Source organism: Temnothorax curvispinosus, unplaced genomic scaffold (assembly GCF_003070985.1).
Source record: "Temnothorax curvispinosus isolate PA1 unplaced genomic scaffold, ASM307098v1 QBEX01002395.1, whole genome shotgun sequence".
Taxonomy (NCBI): domain Eukaryota; kingdom Metazoa; phylum Arthropoda; class Insecta; order Hymenoptera; family Formicidae; genus Temnothorax; species Temnothorax curvispinosus.
In genome coordinates, this window is record NW_020212175.1 from 13,121 (window position 1) to 26,240 (window position 13,120).

A 13,120-nucleotide genomic window follows, 5' to 3' on the forward strand; every position below is an offset into this window, starting at 1 on the left:
CAAATTTTCTGAAGAGAATATGCCGGAAGCAAAAAAAGGGATTGCATGCATGTTGATGAAAACTAAAAATTTGGAGAGGAAAAAAACAGCAACGAGTCATCTGAGATCATTATTTTTCTCTGATGATGATGAGAAATCAACCAATAAAAGTCAGTTCGATTTCACTAAATCTATAAAACCTCCTACGGGATCGCAAAGCACATACGAGTATTGCGCTTCATTAAAATTTTTATTATCCAATCAACACTATTTTACTCGATTGCAAAAAATATAATGTTAGTCCAATTTTTTTTAGTCGATTTGCGATATGTTTATATTCCAACCGTATATTGTATAACCGTATTCCAGCTATTATCAGGAATAAATTGAGATATATACAAAGTGGAAGCGACGTATATTTATACTTCACCATACATCTGAAGCAGTTGTAAACCTCCGTGTCACTATTCATATAATGTCAATCAACACGGCATTTAAAATAATAATTTTTTATTATCTACAATATTTCAAATTGCGATTAAGATCAAATTAAAACGTCGAGCAAAACAGAAAATCCAGATACAATTTTTTTCACATTTTAATCATGAATAGACGTTGCGCGACCGAGCAATGTTATGCCAAATGCACGGACATTTTTTTTATTTTCTTATTTTTTATTTACAGCATTCTAGACATCTTCAGCAACAAATTAAGTCATGTAGGAAGTGGGAGCAATGTGTCTTTCTATTTTTTTACGCGTTTGAAATGATTATAGAGCGCTGTTTCGCACTTTTGCACGACGCCAAACGTCGTGGCAATTCAAAATAAATTTTGTTTTATGTAAAATATTTTCAGATGGCAATAAACAATTAATAGAAACGAGCAGCGATGCAGAGAAATAAATTTTTATATTTTTTTCAGGTGTCGTGACAGCTGCTGGAGGCCGCGCGCCTTGTTAATACATTGCCAAATGCACCAACATTTTTTTTATTTTTTATTTACAGCATTCTACACATTTTCAGCAACAAATTAAGTCATGTAGGAAGTGGGAGCAATGTGTCTATTTTTTTTACGCGTTTGAAGTCATTATAGAACGCTGCTTCGCACTTTTGTACGATGCCAAACGTCGTGGCAATTTAAAATAAATTTTGTTTTATGTAAAATACTTCAGATGGCGATCAATAATTAATAGAAGCAAGCGGCGACGTAAAGAAATAGTTTTTTATATTTTTTTTCAAATGTGTGCATGAAATACGCCGCTCACCATACACGCCGCGCATCGTTGTGACCGTTTCTACTTTGGCCGCCAGCGCTCGGCTGCTAGTTTCAGCATCATAGCATCAAGTGGCGTTCAATGAAATCAAAAGGGCATTTCAAGATGCTGCTAGCCTGTTTCTGATACGTCCGGATTTGAAGTTCTGCATAAATGTCGACGCAGCAAGAAACGGATTGGGCGCAAGATTGTACCAATACCGTGAAGGAGAAGAAGCGCAGTGGCACACATTAATGGGAAGACACGTCAGAGTCCACACAAACCACAAGGCTTTACAATTCCTGAGTACTTGTGTACAAAATAATCTGTGACGTGACAAATGTCGCGTCCCTTACCCCAGATGGGAGCTCGGCCGAGGGAGGCGTCAGGGATGGTGCCTCCGCCCGAGGCGGGCGGAGAGCGAACATTTAGGTTAAGATTGAGATCTTTGCGAGCGTTACAGGTCGAGGGAGTGCGGAGCAGATGGCCAGGGTCACGATGAATGTAACGGCGTATGCCGCGTCGAGGGACTTACAACTGGACAACCAGGAGCTTCCGAGGGCGTGCGGTCGGCGGGCGGGTCACGCTGGGGCCCACAGCCGGAGGATCAGCTGGCCTGTTAAGGCGTCACAAGCGGCACGAGGGCACTGCAGCCCGAATACGGAGGACCCAGAGAGGGGGACGCCCCGACAAAGGTCCCCGGTGAGGAACGGGGCCACCACCGGTGTACCGCCCCCGGTCGACGAGCCATGGCCCGGCCAGCCTGGCCGTCGAGGAACCGGACGGTGAGACGCGGCCCGGACAGCCGGTCTCACGTGGGCGGACTTTGAAACTACCGCCGGCGGATGGGCACAGTGACGAGGGGCGCTCTAGTAGAGCGCGGCGATCGCCTAGAGGGATCGCTAGCAGGCCAGGGCGCAGCACCGACCAGGCTAGGGAAATCGGCGCGCGGGCGCGCGCGGGCCCTGCGTGATCCCGCCGGACCAAGGAAACGCCACTGTCGTGCGAGCCGCCATCCCAGCTACATCGAGCCCTGAGAGCCGAGCGACGAGCTGCCGGAATCGACGGAATTTGTAAGGCCACTACTCAGCCTTCCTCGAAGTAAGATCGCGAGAATACCTCGGCCCTCCCGGGAGTCGCGTAGTGCCGCGGTAATGTATGGAATCAGCCGTAATTAAAGGATATCGAGTGCCATACCGCGGGAGGGCCCGTGCGACGAAGTGATCGCGAGTGCCCGTCTCGGGGATGAGACCGTACGGCCGCCGACAGTCAGCGTACTTGTAACTTCGTCGCGTGTGATATCGTTTCGTGTACTTCCGTTGCGTATATTTTCGTTGTGAGTAATTTCGTTTCGCGTAATTTCGTTGCGGGTGATTTCGTCGCGTGGAATTTCGTGATCGCCGTTGGCTTAACCGTGCCGTAGTTTTGGAGGAGTGGCTCTCGCGCGTGAGGGAGCCTCGTAGTTATCGTTGCCGGTTAAGTTTTGGCCATTTGTGATTAGCTATACGTGCGTTTCATCGGGATTAATGGCCCACGGTTGTGTCGAGTTTACGGATGAGGCCATTCGTGCGTTTCGAGGGGAGAGAAGATCCCCAGCGTTGTCGCGGTAGACCGTAAGGAACTTGCGTTGATTGTTTAATTGTTAGACGTAGGCGTTTCGAGTATTTCGCGTTTGACCGTCCGGGTAGAATCCGCTGCAACTTATGTCGGGGAATACTTTTGTACGAATTCAACCGGGATTGCCGTGCAGTTCAGCGACGGAATGAGTATCGCGCTCGTGGGGTGACACGTGGCGCGTACTCGAATTCTGCTTGTTCGCCGTGGAACACGTTATCGTTCACATGTTATCTGCCTTAACCGAAATATAATTTCATGTTTTATGTTATTTGAGTGTGATGATTGCGCTACGCTCCCTCTCCTATTCCACCCGCGGTTGACCAAAGAAGCCCACGCCTGAGAAATACTGCGATCTCGTGAATCGTGGTGCGTGGAATCGCACCTGGCGCCCAACACAACATCTGAAAAATACTCAGTCGAGCTACCATCGGGGTTTCGGAGAGAAGTATCGCGAATATCTATAGAGATCTATAGTGAAGAAAGCGACGGCGCGCTCCTCCACGGCCGGCGAGACCGTGAGGACATCGTCGTCGTCGTCACAAATCATAGAATTGCAAGATGGTTTGAATTCATGCAAGAATTCGACCTGGAGATAGTTCATATTCCTGGAAAGGAGAATAAGATAGCGGATACTCTATCGAGATCCAATGAGGATGAAATTTCTGAAGAAGATGTAAAGCGCATAGCGCTGATTCGAGATCATTTTGACGGAGCCAACACAGAAGAATGAATACCATGGTTATAAAGGATCCAAAGGATCCCGTCCAGGACGCGAGGTACTTCAAAAAGCGGTACAGGAAAATCCGGATAAAGTCTATAGAAGAGATGGGCTTATAAGAGTCCGGTACAATGAAACTGACCGAGTAACCGTTCCTGCCAAACGCACATGGGACCTCATAGCGAAGATACACAGACTACTGATACATTTCGGTACAGACAAGATAATTGCATTTACAGAGAAGTAATTCCATACATTTAGAGTCGCACGAATTGCGAGAGACGTGGTAGCATCATGTAAGATCTGCCAAATGACGAAATATTTTACCAGGCCAACAGTGGGAAGACAGTACAGTACTACGATCTATTTGAAGAACCAATGAAAACGGTTTCCCTTGATTTATTCGGACCGTTACCAAAGACACGACAAGGATTTAAGTACATCCTAGTAATTATGAATCAGTTTTCGAAACTAACAAAATTCTATCCAATCAAAGACCAGAAATTTGACGCAATAGTAGATACACTCGAGACGAGGTATTTTAAAGAAGTAGGAGTTCCGGAAAAGATTTTAACAGACAATGGTGAACAATTTGTAACGGCACTGTGGCGACTACGAGAAAAACGTCGCCTTACAATCCGCAATCGAATCCAGTGGAGAGAGTAATGCGCAAATTGGGACGCGTTATAAGAGATAGTCGGCAGAGCTGAAGATGTCATAAATGACACCGTTCATTCGTCAACGGGATTCACCCCGAACGAGATACATTACAGCGCCGTTACGCACTGGCATGTGTGTGATGTGTTGCGACCAATACCAGAATACAACGAATTAGAGAAAGAAGAGCAAATTCAAATTGCAAAGGAGAGATTAGTCAATGCGGCGACGAAGAGGAAAATTCAGGCTGATAAGCATGAGGTGGCGTCTAGGCATCAACCGGGTGACGGCGTTATGGCCAAGTTGCACCGCAGATCGGATGCAAACAGAAGATTGACTCGCAAGATTCACCTTGTCTACGACGGTCCATATCGTGTGGCGCGGGAAGTGCGCAAAAATGCCTACTTAATTGAAACTATAGATGGACAGCCAATAGGTGTCTATAATTCACGGCAACTAAGACCGTACAGACAACCAATCCTGAGGGAGGATATAGAAGATAGCGACGGGGAAGATAGAAATTCACAACATGAAGATAGTGATTCGCAACGAGAAGAATCAGACGATTACTACAGTTTAGAAGACGAAATTAAAGTTTGCGTCATGACGATGCATGATTTACCGTCATCGGAAGAGGATAATGCCAACTCGGAGTGTGATTGGTCGGAAAAAGCCAAGACTGCCGAGGAGTACGATGAACGTAAAAATATAATAAACAAAGACACCAATGCAGAAAATTCCGAGGAGCATACTTTTCAACCAATCAGAGAACGCGATGACGCTGAAAAGGAAGATAGTGATGAAGATAATGTAATCAAGAAAGAAGAAGTAAGCCTTTCATTATGAAAGAAGTCTCTCTTATTCACATCAAGAGGGTTCATATTTACCTGAGAAGCGGAGATGAAGATTCCAGCGACGATCCGGGAAGTGACGACGACCACAGTAACCTGAAACATAAAAAGATTAAATTAATAGAATTGAAACAAGAATATACTTACCGGAGTGAAGACTGCCGAGGAGTAGGAGCGATGGATCAAGAAAACGTGACGCCAGCGTTGACTGCAGGATTTGCAGAGAATGTTGACACGCGATTGACTGATCGGGTCCAATCAGTTTCCAGCAACCAATCAGAAGAGGACGAAGATCCCAAAACAAAAAGAAACGTTAATACAACAAGAAACAGACAATAATGAGGAGGAAATTTCGCAAGATAGCGATACCGAGTCAATAAGACTCTATTCAAAACCAAGAGGCGAACCTGAGTCTCCAGATAAAATAATGCTAAGCGAAAGCAGCATAAGTAATTCACCACACCGTTCTGAAAATGAAGATCATAAAAATGCAAATAATATACAAGGAAATAACAACAATAATGAGCAAGATGCACCAAGTGAAACAGCATCGCATAATTCAACGATAACTTTTAATGAAAATTTAGACAAAGAGTTATTTATGGATATGGAAAATCTATATCCAATCAATAGCAGAGCAGCAAACACACAGCGCTAGCAAGGAGAGGAAAAGCAGCGAGACGAAATCAAAATCGTCGACGGCGAAGAAAACAATTAAGCCCGTCATAAAATCTATCGAAAAAACCAAGATAGTTCCCAAACATAAAATTAGGAAAACAGCGAAGCACACGAGGGAACAAATACGAAAGTATTCACAAGACAGTAGCGAAACGAGCGAACCGGAGGACAACCAACTCTATCTGCCAACCAGAACCGACGAGATTAAAAATTCTATCTTGAGAAAGATCCTCAAGGTAGAATTGCCGAGGAGGATGAAACCGGTGTCTAAAGCCCTGATTCCGTCGTCGGTTGCAGGACTGAGCGGCGGTGCATGCCACCCGGTGGACATGTCTCTGGCAGCAGCCGGGGATTCAGGGATGGCAGAGCCGTCAACCAACACTGTCGCTTTGACCAATTGCTAAGGAGAAGAGATCGAGGTGTTCCAGCTGACCGACCTCACGGACCAGCAACTCTTTGAGGAGGTTCCGGAGGCCAAGGGCGAGGAGACAATCCTGACCAGCGAGGTACAGCCCGCTGGACTCAGCGAGCAATCGGCGAACAAATCCAGCCAACCAGAGCAAGTCGACGAGGAGATGGCCAGCCCTGGCCAATCAGACAAGGTGACAGCAGAATAAACCCGTGCGCGATATTTAGATTAAGATTTTATTACTTTTTTACATATTTTATTGGAATGCCAAAGAACTATAGAGTCACGTTTGATACGGTAGAAATTTTATATTGATAAGAGTCACGTTTTATTTTGATATTTGACATATTAAAAGACTATATTAGAGTCATAGATTATTTTATTTTATATCATACAGCAAATGTATTAGCATGTAAGTGATACGCACATAAAGAAACGATACCAAACAAATACCTAAGACACACGTTTATCCTACCTATCCTAGTTAATAAAATAACACATCAATTCATTAATAAAGTAAAGTACCACCATAAAGCCAATCACAGGCTTTGTTTTCTAAAAGATTATCAATATTTAATAAACGTAATTAAAGATGTGGTCCCTGATAGATTTTCAATAATTATTCTAATAGCAATTCTCATTTTATTCTCCATTTACATAGTTTACATAATTTTCTTAATATATATAGCTAAAGTCATACGATGAAGTTCAAACAATACCTATTAATAACAATAATCATATTTTTTCCTATAATCACCACATTTCCTGACATACAGACAATCATGACACTTTTTACAATCTACACACTATACATTTTATTATTAAACATCGAGGTCGAACCACGATTGGTTCAAGATTAATTAAGTCATTTTATAAAAATTTGCATGTTTTTCAGTTATTCGTGCCCAAGGGCAGATTAGGCGGCCAATAGGGCCATTACGAGTGATTTCCTATTCATTTATCATTTATGATTTTATAATTAATTTGACAGATTCTTTAGAATGTCGCATCACGACAGCCAATGGGAAGCGTCCCAGGCAATTTTACATCATTTAATCATGTTTTCAGCTAATTTACATATTTCTTATTGATTACCTCACGTCCACAGCCAATAAGATTGTTTTCTGGCTATTTTACATTATATAACATTATTTTGATAGATTTCAGATTATTTTATGATATTACAAGGCCTTCAGCCAATCAGAGCACTTTGTGCTATTTCTTTAGATACATGCGGCTAACCGACCAATGAGGAGCTAGAATGACTCGAGATAGCGAGGATCGGGAAAAGCGCATTAATTGTCATTTATACTTACCTTTTGAGTTTATCCCTGTCGAATTAATTATTATTAGCGTTAATTTGGCGCGTGCGATAGATGTAAGACACTTACCTTTTGTACTTACCTTATACTTACCAGTCCATTGATTGGGCGACACGATTCTACGAAGTCCGGGTACCTGAAAGAAAGAGGAGAATTAGTATAACTGATTCTGGACTTCCGTTTCCGGAACGACAGAGGCTGACAGGTGCAAAAGCGTGTGTGAGGAAAGTGACGAGAAAAGACAGTTAAAAGAGGCAGAGGAGAGGAAGAGAGACGGAGCGAGGAGGTGTGGAGGTGAGTGAGCAAGGAAGAGAAAGGGGTGAGTGAGAGAGTGGCGGATAAAGGAGAACGAAGGGTAGAAAAGTGGCAAGTCACAGGGACGGGTTTAGGCGCGAACGATAGCTAGTGTAGAGGGGCGACGCGGGCGGCGAGCCGAGCCAAGGCGGCAGTTCGTGGTAGGGCGCGAACGCTAGGGTGAGTAGAAGGGCGACTCGACGGGTAAATAGGGAAGTGGCAGGCAGACCGAGGCAGGGCATAGAACATAGAATAAGTAGAGGGCGAAGCGAAAAGCAGAGTAGAAGGAGATCAACGAAAAGAAGGAAAGCGAGATGGAGATAAAAAAGGTAATAGATAGAGTGAAGGAGAAGGATAGAGTTAGAAGGGGGAGCACGGGGAGCACGGTAACGTTAGAAGAGTTAAGGGAAAGGAAGAGAGAGGAGTTAGATAAGAGCGTGGAGGAGAAGGATATTTTCAAGAGAAGCAAGATAACGGCGAGATCTCCAAAAACAGAAGCAGAGATAGGTGTGAGAGAATTGAAAGAGATAATTGGTGAGATGACAGAGGACTTCAGGTCCATGAGGGAAGAATTTAGGAAGGGCTTCAAGGAGCAGGGAAGTAAGTTGATAGAAAAAATAGAGGAACTAAAAAAAAGTTCAGGGTGCAAGAGAAGAGATGGAGAGAGAAAAGGGAAGAAATGCAAAAGCAGAAGGAGAAAATAGAGGAAAGGTTAAAAAGATTGGAAAAGAAAATAGGAGAGAGAAAGAAGGAGAAAAAGGGGGAGGTAGGAAACGGAAACGAGAAGGTGAGGGAGAGAATGAGAGAGTTGGAAAGAAGACTAAAAAGGAAGGAGAAAGAGAAATGAAGAAGAAACATAGTGATAAGGGGTTTAGAAGTGAAGGAAGGAGGGAGGAGACAAGAAGCGGAAGTTATTGGAGGGAATAGGAGCCAAAGTGAAGGCAATAGAGGTGAAGAAAATAAGGGGGGATGTGGAAAAAGGAAGAGAAATGGTGTTGAAATTAGAGAACGAAAAACAAAAATGGGAGGTGATGGAAAAAAAGAGGAGCCTGGTGGGTAGAAAGGAGAGAATCATGGAAGGTTTGACGTGGGAGGAAAGAAGGATGAACTGGAAACTGAGAGAGATAGCGAGAAGAGACGAGAGAGAGGGAAGGAGGGCGTGGATTAAAACAGGCAGAATAAGGTTGGAAAATGTATGGTGGAGTTGGGATATGGAAGAGGAGGTGCTAAAGGATAAAAGGGGAAGGATAAGAAAAGAGAGTAGAGGAGAGAAGGAGGAGGGAGGCAAGGTAGGAGGGGAAGGACTAAAAATGGAGACGGGGGAGTAAGAGGAGAGAGGGGAGGAATTAAAGAGTGGCAATATGGAAGGCAGAGGAGAAGAGGAGGGAAGGTAAGTTTTGGAGGGTGGTATTCTGGAATGTAGCTGGTTTGGAAAATAAAGATAAAGACTTTTGAAAAGGGTTGAAGAAAGAGGATGTATTAGTCATGTTAGAGACCTGGATAGAAGAAAAGGGCTGGGAGAGAATAAGGAAAAGGTTGCCAAGGGGGTACGAGTGGGAAGTGCAAACGGCGAAGAGGAAGAATAAAAAAAGGAAAGCAATAGGAGGGATGATAATGGGAATAAGAAAAGGGTTAAAAGAGAAGGGGACGGAGATTGAAATTAATAGGGAGAGCTGGGTAGAGGGAAAGGTTAGGATAAGTGACGAGAGATGGAGTATTGTAGGGGTATATGCAAAGAAAGAGGAGATGGAGGAGAGCTTACAGGAGATGGGACACAGAATGAAAATAAAAGAGAAAGGAAGATTTACGATAATAGGGGGAGATTTTAATGCAAGGACTGAGCGAGAAGGTGGGAGTATAGAGGAAGAGGAAGGAGGACGGTCGGGAGGGGGAAAATCGAAAGATAAGAAGATGGACAAAGAGGGGTGGTTGCTGGTAAATTGCTTAGAGGAGAGAGGATGGGAGATATTCAATGGAAATGTGAGAGGAGACGAGAAGGGGAATTCACCTTCACGGGAGGAAGAGGAGATACGGTGATTGACTATATAATAAGAAAGGAGAAGTAAGAGAAAAGATAGAGAGCTTGATAGTGGGGGATAAAGTGGACTCGGACCATCACCCTGTGGAAATTGTTCTAAGAAGGGGGAACGAGGAGGATGGCAAAAAAAGAGAGCGGAAGAAAAGAGGCAGGGGGGTATGGAACGAGGAAGGAGTAAAAAGGTTTGCAGAAAAAATAGGAGAGGTGGAAGAAAAGGGGGAAGAGTTAAATAAGGAATGGGAAAAAATGGCAACAAGAATAACAGAGACAATAAAAGGGGTAGAGGAGGAGATAAAGGGAACCAAGAAGGAGAAGGTGGGATAAGGAGTGTAGAGAAGCGAAGAAAGAGGCAAGGAGAAAATTAAGTGAATGGAGGAAGAAAAGAAGTGAAGGCAGCACATACAAAGAAAAAGGGAAGGAGTTTAAGGCGCTATGTAAGAGGAAGAAAGAAAAAGTGAACAGGAGATGGGAGAGAAAAGTGCAGGGAGCAAGGAGGGAGGCAGAGATATGGGAGATAGTAAACAGGGAGAGAAGAAAAAGGAGGGAAATTGAGGAAGGAATAGAGGAGGAAAATTGGAAAGAACACTTTATGAAGTTGTTGGGAAGAGTAGAGGGTGAGGATCGGAAAGGGAGGTGGAGGGGAGGAAAAGGAAGGAGAGGGGGAAGAGGAGATAAGTCTAGAAGAATTAAGGGGAGTCATTAGGAAGTTAAAGGACGGAAAGGCAATGGAAAAGGATGGGATATCAAGCGAAGTATGGAAAAGAGGGGGGAAGGAGTTGGAGAATTAAGCATAGAAATATATCAACAGAATATGGAAGAAAGGAGGATGGCCAGAAAACTGGAAGGAAGGAATAATTGCGCCAATCATAAAAAAAGGGGAAGGTAAAAGGGCGGAGGAGTATAGAGGGGTGACAATAATGTCGTCTTTATATAAGGTGTATACGGCTATTTTGGCGGATAGGTTGAGAGAAGATAGAGGAAAAAAATAGTGCCACAAAATCAGACAGGTTTCTCAGAAGGGGGATGGGAACTATAGACAATATATATATGTGTTGAATTACTTGGTGAACAGAAGGTTAGAAAAGAAGGGGGGGAAACTGATAGCATGTTTTGTGGACCTGAAGGCGGCATTTGACTCGGTGGATACTGATAAAATCAATGAGAGAAAGGGGAATAAGGGAAGGGCTGGTGAGGAGAACAAAGGAGATTCTAAGGGAGACGAGAAGCAGGGTAAGGGTAGGAGACGAATAGGGAGAAGAGTTCTAGACGGGAAGGGGTGTAAGGCAGGGGTGCCCATTGAGCCCGCTATTGTTCAACGTGTTATTGGCGGATATGGAACAGGAAATGGGCAGAGTCAAATGGGGAGGTATAATGTTAGGAAGTAAGAGAGTGTATACCTTGGCATATGCGGATGACGTAGTGTTAATGGCGGAGGACGAGGACCAAATGAGGAGTATGTTGGAAAGATTGGAAGAATATCTAAGCAGGAAGAGATTGGAGCTGAATGTGAGGAAAACAAAAATAATGAGATTTAAGAAAGGGGGAGGGAGGGACAGTAAGAGAAGGTGGAGATGGGAAGAAAAAGAATTAAGAGAGGTGAAGGAATTTCGATACTTAGGGAAGGTCTGGGGGATAGGGAAGAGAAGATTTGGGAGAGACTGGGGAAAAATATTGTGGCTTTTTGATAGACTGGTGTGGACGGTTCTGGGATATGGAGCGGAAATATGGGGATGAAAAGAAAGGGAAGAAATGAAAAGGCTAGAAGAGAGGTATATCAGATGGGTCTTCAGAGTAGATGAAAGAACACCGTGGTATCTTGTTAAGGAAGAGATGCAAAGGGAGAAGTTAAGAGGGAGGGCAGGAATGAGGGCATGGAGATTCGAGAAAAAGTTAGAGGAGGGTAGAGGAAGTGAATTGGCGAAGATATGTTGGGAGGAGTTGAAGGGAAGGTAAAAAAAAGGGAAAACAGGTTCAAGCTGGGAGAGGAAAAAAGGAAAGTTCTTTGAAGACAGAGGAGTAGAGTTGAAAGATCTGGAAAGCCTGAGAGAAGACGATGACGAATGGTTTAACAAATGGTTTAACTGTTTGGTGGGGATAAAGAAGTGCAAAGGAGAGAGAGACGGGAGAGGATCGAGAAAGCAGACTATAATAAATGGTACAAGTTAATAAAAGGAGAGGAAATACCGGGATATTTAAAGAAGAGATGGGGAGAGAGTAGATGGAGCAGTGTTCGAGAAGTCGAACATGTGCCGCGCGCGCCTGACAAATGCGCGCCCGGCCAACACGCGTTTATCAGATTGCGCGGCTCACCGCGGCGCGTCGCCAGCTCAAGTACAATTACTCGCGTTTAAAGTACGTTCGAGTAGCAATTTAAGGCGAGCCACGCACAGACCAGCACCGAATCCTACCGCTATACTCGGCGATCTCGCCTTGAGGAAGCCTTGAGCGTTGAGAAACTCGAAATTATATCTTTTGCCGCGTCGAGTGAGATTCCATCTTCTCCGCGCAATAATTATCGAGCGTCGAGAGACTTCTCCTCCGCTCATTGCACTCCTGTGGAGCCATCGTGGAGACCGTGGCCCCCTCCAAGCCCGACGCCCCTTCCGGGCCCGGCACAGTGCAAGTGGAGGCGCGGAGTGGCCCCACTCCGACCACGACCAGAAGGAAGAGGTGCCGAACCAGGACGCGGAGCCAGAGACGACGGAAGCGCCTCTCCTACCCGCCGGTACCTCAGGAGCGGCACACAAAGGAGGCGGAGCCCGCTAAACCGGTGTCGCAGGAACGGCACCAAGAGCCACCGGCCCTTGTGCAATCTCGTCTGGCCAACCAGCCAGTGCCGCAGGAGCGGCAGGCGACGAGACGGGAGTCGGACAAGAGACAGGCGATACGTCCGTGGAAGCTCATTCCATTGAAGCTCCCGGAGGTGCGCCGCACCAGGCCAGCCGGACTGACGCTCCCGAAACGGGATTGCCGCATCTCTCGGCCACCGGCCCTCCATCTGATCCGCGTCAAAGAGACGCGAACCACAGCGTGCCAGACGGTGCTCAGGAGAGCTTTCCTGGCTCCGTCATCGCCAGCGGACCCACCGGATCAACCGACGGACAAGCCACCGCGCACCCCGGGCTCTAAAATCGACCTCAATAACAACTCGGTCCCCTTCGAGCCCCTTGCAAAGAAAGCCATCTGCCAAATTAACTTCTAAACCGTGCATTAGCACTTATATTTTTTGATTAGGCGCCTTCAAGGCGCCGCCTAAGACAACGCAAACACAATGTACATAATTTAGACAGAATATATTGTTTTTG